At 40.8% G+C, this 10,001-nt stretch overlaps 1 pseudogene; it reads left to right on the forward strand.

Moving 5' to 3' along the window:
- The first annotated feature begins 718 nt into the window (after positions 1-718).
- On the forward strand, positions 719-2,847 carry LOC127921202 (metalloproteinase inhibitor 2-like; annotated as a pseudogene).
- The last annotated feature ends 7,154 nt before the right edge of the window (positions 2,848-10,001 follow it).

The raw sequence follows: 10,001 nt of genomic DNA on the forward strand, positions 1-10,001 counted from the left end.
ACGCTTGCGTATGCTTCCCTCAGCATCCTCAACAGGCTTTTTGCAATTCAGAAGTTGGTAAGGCAATTTGGCAACATTTTACTTTTCAGGTGAGAGCTATCAATACGCAACATTTTATGGATTGTCTGTGGTCGTAGTATAAATGATTTGGACATGATCATTAAGCCTATCTACATCTTCTCACACAGTTGTTTACATAGTTAAGTAGGTGACAGTAAGATGGTTTACAGCCAGGACTCTCCAACCCTGATCCTGGAGAGCTGCCTTCCTGTAGGTTTTCAAGCCAACCCCTAGTTGTAATGAACCTTGTTCTGTTTATCAACCAGTTAATTATTAGAATTAGGTGCGCTGGCTTAGAGTTGGAGGAAACCTACAGGACTGCAGCTCTCCAGGAACAGAATAGAGCCCTGCTACACTATATTCTGCTTAAGGTATGAAGTGTGCCTACAAATGAATGATTTGAGATGTATGTGTTTACATAACATTAAGGATACCTGCTCTTTCCATGACATGGACTGGCCAGCTGTAAACTATGATCCCTTATTGATGTCACCTGTTAAATCCTCTTCAATCAGTGTAGATTAAGGAGAGGCAGGTTAAAGAAGCATTCTGCACTGTTCTCTCTCCATATCACCCTTAAACCATCAGTGTGACTGACTAGTATACCGGAATAGATTTCAATAGCGTTATTAAACCACAGTCTCCCTTCTGTGATCAGCGAAGGTGGTTGGAAAGGAAGCTGTGTGTCTAACGCCATCGTTTCATGACATCCAACAGATCAAGGTATGATCTTTGCGATTCTACAAATGTCTTTCTCAAATGGTAATGTAATTATTCAGTCACTCTTCCTACTGGTCCTGTGACCATGGTGACATCTCCTACATATCCAGCTGTTACTTGCTAAAGAATACCAACCAACTCAACCTGAGTTGGTTGGCCCCCTTTTACTAAGACTTCCACTGCCTGACATCATTATTAAGGCATAAGTTAGCCATGCCTGAGACTGGTAACTGAAGTTCCTTATGGAGTTAGGTAAACCAGCTTTATTGTGTATTTTTGCTCCTGATTTGTGGAGCCTTGATAAAATATTTTACATTTTGGAAGAAAATGAATACAAAAAACAGAAAGCTGGTCTCATTTCAGAGTTTCTTATTTTTGAGTTCTTTGTTTATTTTATTGTATTTATAATTCAGGGCTCATCTGTAAAATGGATCTGGGTTAAATAATGATTGTTGCACATTACAGATCTGTTGACATTAAAGGGTAAAGACTAACTGTGCCTGAGTGCTGCAGTCAGTGAGGTTCAAACTATATGTAACTGGTTGACAGATCTTCCTTTCTCTCCTTGTGATTGGCTAGATGTTCAAAGGTTATGACCAGGTTATCTGCGCCATCTATACCGCCCATCCACGCCATTACAGCGTGACTCTAGAAATCAAAGAATATCTCTTCACAGGTGCGGTTCTCACTCGTTATCTAAGTTCAATAGCCAGCACTGGTTGCTGTGCATTGAAATTGCCATTGATAAAATACAGTTTTCATTGTCCGTATTTTATATGTCTGCCCATAGCATAACCACCGCCTCCATGGGGCACTCTGACCACAATGTTTACATCAGCAAAATCGCTTGCCCACAACGCCATACACGTGGTCTGCCGTTGATCGGTTTGGAGGTACTGCTAAATTCTCTAAAATGGGGGTGGCTTATGTAGAGAAATCAGCATTCAATTCTCTGGAAACCGCTCTGGTGGACATTCCTGCAGTCAGTATGCCAATTGCAAGCTTCCTCTACTTGAGACATCTGTGGCGTTGTGACAGAACTGTGCATGTTATTGTCCCCAGCACAAGGTGCACCTGGAAAATGATTATTCTGTTTAATCAGTTTCTTGATATGCCACACCTGTCAAGTGGATGGATTAGCTTGGTAAAGGAGAAGTGCTCACTAACATGGATGTAAACAAATTTGTTCACAATTTGAATTAAATAAGCTTTTGTGTGTTGATCATTTCTGCCATCTTTTATTTTGGCTCATGAAACATGGGACAACACATTACATTTATATTTTTGTTCAGTGTAAATGCATGAGACGGACACAACAATGTGACAAGTTCAAGGCGCTTAGACTTTCTATAGGCACTGTAAATGTATACAATACGAGTGTGTGTACACTTATGATGATAAATCTATTCTGGGCTGCATCAGTGTCTTCATGCTCCAGGGTGATGTATCCTAACCATTAGTGGAGCAAATGTAAACTGATCCAAGATCAGCATCTAGGGGCAACTGTACCATACACCATGTTTTCCCCACAGTACATTGATTGACTCACTATCTCTTGTCTGTAGGCAAGCTGAAGACTGGAAGGATGTCTGTAACACTGTGTGGCTATAATCCGCCTTGGGAGGACTTGAGTGCTGCACAAAGAACAGCTTGACTCACCGCTACCAAAGCGGCTGTGATTGCAAGGTGTGTGTGTTGGGAATTATAGTAATTACTATACACCAGTTTTGTTAAATAGTTACATGGCACATTTTCTTCAAGGGAGTATACTGTTCTGGTCACATTTGCAAATGCTTGAGTATTGGGGTAATGGACAGTCAGTGATCTTGGTCTTATCTCTCTACTCTGATCCACAGATCATCCGCTGCACTTCCCTCCCTGTCCAATCAGCACCTCAGATACGTGCCTGTGGACAGACTGGGGAACCACAATGGCCGAAACCTTGCCTGTATCAAGAGGCCAGATGGGTCCTGTGCCTGGTAAAAGGGGATGGCACTACCCAAGAAGTAGTTCCTGGACAGTGGAGACTCTAAACTCTACAGGCCACATCCACTCACTGCTCAGTGACTAAAGATGCCTGCAATTAATACATGAGGAAACACGGCTACAAATGCAAGTTGTTGTGATTTTTAAATTGTTTCCTGGTCACTTCTACAAGTGCAATTTAAAATAAACATATCTAGCACTCAAGGTAATCATTTCTTATGTCATTCATTTGTCGTTTGTTTTTAAACTGGAACCAAAGGTGTTATTGAAACCCCAAATCGTCTTCGATATGCTTGTCTGTAAATGGAACAGTGTTCCTGAAATACCATAAAGCCTGGGACGCATTCAACAGGGTGTAATGTATAAAGTTCAGATGGGATGTTCTATACATGAATAACAAAGTGTCTTCTGACATGAGGAAAGGAATCATGTCAGTTTGAATGGAATCTCTGTAACATTAAACATTTGTCTACTGAATGTGGCCCTTCAGTAGTTTGGGGTCTAAACCAGGGCTTCAGCATTGTAATGTCATTGACCAAATTAAGCCACTTTGCTTATTTCTTCCTTGCTTTATTAGTCGGATAATATTGTTACTCAGTGGAATAAATGTTCTGTACATTTCAATAATTTAGCAGATGATGTTATTTAGAGCCACTTTAAAAAAAAATCACCTTACTGTTCCCAAGTGGGAATAAAACCCACAACCCTGGTGTTGCCAGAACCCTGCTCTACGAACTGAGCCACGTGTCCAACCCTATTGACAAAACCCTTTGATTTATTGGAGATGGTAAACTTGGCTGCTGTGGTCCACAGTGAAGGGTAGTGGTTTTTGTCATTAATCTTGTTCTGGAGAACACTACATATGGGCACAGTCATAAAATCTGAATTTAAACAACCTTAACCTCAACTGAATATATACTAATTTTTAATGTATAACCAGTTTTGGTTCCTAAAACTTTAAACTAAAATAGATAAGTATCAACCCACTTTGTTTAGGTAAGCCTAAATTAGTTAAGGAATAAAATGTGCCTTAAATCTCAAGTTACATGGATTGAAATAATGGGGGTTGACATGGTTTTTGAATGACTACCCATTTGTCTGCCCCCATAAAGCTGGAAGGTCCCTCAAAGACCAGGGAGCTTATTGAAAGCCTTCTAAAGGGCTACTTGGTAGATGGTTAACAAATCAGACTTCTCTTTAAGCATGGTAAAGTTAATAATTAGGTATGAAACCACCAGACATTATGCATACCCACCATGGTATTGGGTAGCTGCTGACATTTGATAACTTATCTGGTTTGGAAATTAAACTCGGGTCATCAAATTGCAGAGAACATATACATTTTGGCCAGCTTTTTTAAAGATTGTATTACAAGGTATGCAATATGTGTAGGATATGCCATGTTAGTATATGCAGCTGTAGGTTTTAAACCCCATTCTAGGCTGTTACAACATTTCTGTAAAGAGTTTGTCTATCGGGAGTGAGTTTCCATTGTAAATAATACCAGCGCTCTGCTTTCTATAGACGTTCCATGCCCGACCCACACAACCTGTGATTTCCTTGAATCTGATTGGACAGAGGTGCCACCACAGGTCCCATAGTGGCGGGGCAATTATTTTTCTGATTGTAACAAAGTTCAGGTTTGCCCCCCCCAAAAAATGTTTGATCGTAATATACACCAGATAGGTGCAGTGAAATGTGGTTTTAGAAGGTCAGGTATATTAGTATGCTTGTCCTTGGTGCAAATTGGAGGTAAGTGCCATGTACAAGGGCACACAGACTGCTCAGTTATTCCAACCAGCAATATTTTGGTTACTGGTCACACTAACCACTAGGCCAGTGTTCCCAACAGTACACATTTGTTGTAGTCTGTCAGGAAGTCCAGGATCCAGTTGCAGAGGGAGGTGTTTAGTCCCAGGGTCCTTGCTTAGTGATGAGCTTTGTGGGCACTATGGTGTTGAACACTGAGCTGTAGTCAATGGGCAGCATTCTCACATGTGTTCCTTTTTGTCCAGGTGGAAAGGGCAGTGTGGAGTGCGATTGCGTTATCTGTGGATCTGTTGGGCGAAATGGAGTGGGTCTAGTGTAACCGGAATGATGCTGTTGATGTGAGCCATGACCAGCCTTTCAAATCACTTCAGGGCTGCTGATGTGGTGCTACAGGGCGGTAATCATTTTGGCAGGTTACCTTCGCTTTTGGGCACAGGGGGATTTTGGTGGTGGTCTGCTTGAAAGATGTAGGTATTACAGACTCAGTCAGGGAGAGATTGAAAATGTCAGTGAAGACACTTGCCAGTTGGTCAGTGCATGCTTTGAGTACGTCCTGGTAATCCGTCTGGCCCCGCGGCTTTGTGAATGTGGACCTGTTTAAAGGTCTTGCTCACATCGGCTGCCGAGAGCGTTATCACACAGTCGTCTGGAACAGCTGGTGCTCTCATGCATGCTTCAGGGTTCTTGCCTCGAAGCGAGCGTAAAAGGCATTTAGCTAGTCTGGTAGGTTCACGTCACTGGGCAGTTCGCAGCTGGGTTTCCCTTTCTAGTCAACATAGCTTTCAAGCCCCGATGAGTGTCATAGCCATTCTCTCTTAATCCTGTATTGACGCTTTGCTTGGTTTGGTCGTCTGAGGGCATGGAGGGATTTCACAAAAGTGTGGATTAGTGTCCCGCTCCTTGAAAGTGGCAGCTCTAGCCTTTAGCTCGATGCAGATGTTGCCTGTAGTCCATGGCTTCTGGTTGGGATATGTACTTATTGTCACTGTGGGGACGGCGTCGTCAATGCACTTATTGATGAAGCTGATGACTGAGGTGGTGTACTCCTCAATGCCATTGGATGAATCCTGGAACATATTCCAGTCTGTGCAGAAAAACTGTCCTGTAGCGTATCATCCGTGTCATCTGATCACTTCCGTATTGAGCGAGTCACTGGTAGGAAGTACTTTAGTTTTGCTTGTAGCAGGAATCAGGAAGATAGAATTATGGTCAGATTTTCCAAATGGAGGGAGAGCTTTTGTATGTCTCTGTGTGGAGTAAAGGTGGTCTAGAGTTTTTTGTTTTCCTCTCTGGTTGCACTGACATGCTGGTACAAATGTGTTAGAAATGGATTTAAGTTTGCCTGCATTGAAGTCCCTGGTCAAGGAGCATCGGTTCTGGTCTACTGTGTTTCTCTGTTGTACTTATCCCTCCTCCTAAAAACCCTCATGAACCATGTCTATCTAGGTCTACTGTGTTTCTCTGTATAGCTAAAACATGAACCATGAGGTCTACTGTGTTTCTCTGTGTGGCCCTCAGGAACCATGTCTAAGGTCTACTGTGTTTCTCTGTGTAGTCTTACCCTCCTCTAAAGCCCCTCAGGAACCATGTCTATCTAGGTCTACTGTGTTTCTCTGTATAGTACTTACCCTCCTCTAAAAGCCCTCAGGGACCATGTCTAAGGTCTACTGTGTTTCTCTGGTACTTACCCTCCTCTAAAAGCCCTCATGAACCATGTCTATCTAGGTCTACTGTGTTTCTCTGCAGTACTTACCCTCCTCTTAAAGCCCTCATGAACCATATCTATCTAGTTCTACTGTGTTTCTCTGTATAGTACTTACCCTCCTCTAAAGCCCTCATAGACCATGTCTATCTAGGTCTACTGTGCTTCTCTGTGTAGTACTTACCCTCTTAAAGCCCTCATGAACCATGTCTATCTAGGTCTACTGTGTTTCTCTGTGTAGTACTTACCCTCCTCTAAAAGCCCTCATGAACCATGTCTATCTAGGTCTACTGTGTTTCTCTGTATAGTACTTACCCTCCTCTAAAAGCCCTCATGAACCATGTCTATCTAGGTCTACTGTGTTTCTCTGTATAGTACTTACCCTCCTCTAAAAGCCCTCATGAACCATGTCTATCTAGGTCTACTGTGTTTCTCTGTATAGTACTTACCCTCCTCTAAAAGCCCTCATGAACCATGTCTATTATTCCTCCACTAGATGGGGTCATTCCTTCAATCATATTCAGTTGTAAATACTCCGTATGGAGGCTGAATTGGGTTAAAAGGTATGAGTTCCTCTTTGGCCAAACTACTCTCTGACCTCTCTGAGACTTTACTCACATTTTCGGTTAAGTGACCATAATCTTTGAGCAACCAATAAATACTGCTGACTTGGCCGATGGGAAAGTGTCTTTTAGACCTGAAAGTAAATCTCTGGACAGGATATGACATAGTGATTAATCACAGTTTTAAACTCCTGGGCCTATAGGGAGGATAAACTCTGTCAAACTGCAGAAACCTTCAAATCAAAGTTTGTTTGGTTGTGTACATCGATGTACAGCGAAATACTTTGTTTTCTAGCTCCAAAAGTGAAGTAATATCTATAAATTAAAAAAAAACACACAAATAATCTAAAAGTAAAACAATTAATAATTACCAGAACTAGCAATATGAGAGTCTGAAATATAGACAAGTCTGGACAGTAAATGCATAGAAAAGGTGTGGAGAGCAGTAGTTTATTGTAAAACCCCTTGTACTTGTTCATATGAATTATATTTTAAAAGGGGGTTGTTACACAGACAACTGTGATTGAACAATAGAGACTAACAGGACTGAGCTTGCTTTAGGCAGAGGTTGCATCATGTAGTCCCATGGATGAAACAGCCAATGCCCCAAATCCTTAAATTCCATCCCTGTAATCTTGTTTAAAGTTTCAACCACCCCAAAATATCTCACTATAAAGAACACATAGCCTATAAAACACTATATTACTACCATTATTACTGCCATCACTACCAATACCACTACTACTACTTCACAATAAGTACTACTTCACAATAAATACTTCTAGACTAGCAAGCATACCACATTTACTTCTGTAAATGTCATTTTCTAGTTGTTTTAATACATTTCATAGGTGTCCTGATTAGACAAACTCTGTTCTCATTATGGCCCATATAAAACCGTTTTACAACTGATTAATCACTGACTTACCCTCCACAGAGATTGATACGGTCTGAAAGGGACATCCCCATTGGCCAAGCCTGCAGTCTTTCTTGGTAAACTGATGTTTTCTGTTAAAAGTTCCCTGCCCTAATGGGACAACAAACAGAGCAGGCTCAACTTGCCTAGCTGCCATAATGGACATAAATTGTCCATCTTTCACTTAAAAAATGGGTATAAACCAGAAAGATCAGTTTTAGGCTATGCCTACTGGAATTCCTTACAATTTTGTGGTTTTCTGTGAAGAAAACACTTGGGTCAACTCTAACCCTGTAAGCCTTAAAGTCCCTGCATCAGCATAGTCACATTACCCTTCCTTCATGTACATATCTACCTCAAATACCTTATTATTATCTATCCTGATGCCAAGTCACATTACCCTGCCTTCATGTACATATCTACCTCAAATACCTTATTATTATCTATCCTAATGCCTAGTCACATTACCCTTCATTCATGTACATATCTACCTCAAATACCTTATTATTATCTATCCTGATGCCTAGTCACATTACCCTTCCTTCATGTGCATATCTACCTCAAATACCTTATTATTATCTATCCTGATGCATAGTCACATTACCCTGCCTTCATGTACATATCTACCTCAAATACCTTATTATTATCTATCCTGATGCCTAGTCACATTACCCTTCCTTCATGTACATATCTACCTCAAATACCTTATTATTATCTATCCTGATGCCTAGTCACATTACCCTGCCTTCATGTACATATCTACCTCAAATAGGATGTTATATGAGGTTTAGGGTTTTAGTTGAGGTTCAGGGTTTTAGATGAAGTTTAGGGTTTTAGATGAGGTTCAGGGTTTTAGATGAGGTTCAGGGTTTTAGTTGAGGTTCAGGGTTTTTTAGTTGAGGTTCAGGGTTTTAGTTGAGGTTCAGGGTTTTACATGAAGTTCAGGGTTTTAGATGAGGTTCAGGGTTTTAGATTAGGTTGAGGGTTTTATATGAGGTTTAGGGTTTTAGATTAAGTTGAGGTTTTAGAAGAGGTTCAGGGTTTTAGATGAGGTTTAGGGTTTTAGATGAGGTTTCAAGGTTTTAGATGAGGTTTAGGGTTTTAGATGAGGTTCAGGGTTTTAGATGAAGTTTAGGGTTTTAGGTGAGGTTCAGGGTTTTAGTTGAGGTTCAGGGTTTTAGATGAGGTTCAGGGTTTTAGATGAGGTTTAGTTCTACCTGGTTTGTTAGAGGCATCCATTAAAGAACAGGCTGTGTTCTATTAGATAGCTAACTCTCAATCCACGATATGGCAGATAATGTAAAGACATAACACATGTGTTTTTATAACACCAGACTGATTGATAATGTAATAAACTGCACTGGTCTACCAAAACAACTCCCACAATCTTCTTATTATCAATTCATTTCAGCCAATCATCATTCATTTGTTTCAGGGCCGTACATGTTGAGTGCCCTTCCTATAAGCATGCTGAAAGTCAGGTGTTAATTTGTTTAATGTGAAATAGCATTGTATCTGGACAAACACAATTTAATCCAAAGTTGTAGCATGTTGATTGGTCAGTTGTTTGAACAAGTACAGGGTGCTTCGCTATTCTTTCGTAGCGGATGTCACGCCCTGACCTTAGTTATCTTTGTTTTCTTTATTATTTTGGTCAGGTCAGGCTGTGACTAGGGTGGGTATGTTAGTTTTTGTATTGTCTAGTTTTTTTGTATATTTAGTTTTTTTTGTTAGTCTAGGTATTTGTATGTCTATGGTGGCCTGAATTGGTTCCAAATCAGAAGCAGCTGTTTATCGTTGTCTCTGATTGGGGACCATATTTAGGTAGCCATTTAGTCTAGGTATTTGTGGGTTCTTATTCTATGTTTAGTTGCCTGTCTGCACTACTCATATTTGCTTCACGGTTCGTTTTGTTGTTTTGTTCGGTGTTCTTTCTTTATTAAAGAAGATTGTACGCTTACCACGCTGCGCCTTGGTCTCCTCCATACAACGAACGTGACAGCGGAATAACTTTGCTTCCTACAGTTCTGAGGGCACACTCTTTTCTGCAGGCTAAGATTGAAGAAATGGCAAATAGGAGTGACAATATAGTCCGCTACCATCCTCAGTAATTTTCCATCCAAGTTGTCAGTACCAGGTGGTTTGTCATAGTTGTGGTTTGTTATTGGCATGTCATGTACCCGTCCGATGCAGCAGGTAAGTAAAGAGATTATTCTGCTTCCTCGTTGTTTCATTAAGACACTGACATGTACATGTTTCGTGAGAGTCTTGCCTTTCCATACAG

The sequence above is a fragment of the Oncorhynchus keta genome, unplaced genomic scaffold, assembly GCF_023373465.1.
Source record: "Oncorhynchus keta strain PuntledgeMale-10-30-2019 unplaced genomic scaffold, Oket_V2 Un_contig_21727_pilon_pilon, whole genome shotgun sequence".
In the NCBI taxonomy this organism is placed as follows: domain Eukaryota; kingdom Metazoa; phylum Chordata; class Actinopteri; order Salmoniformes; family Salmonidae; genus Oncorhynchus; species Oncorhynchus keta.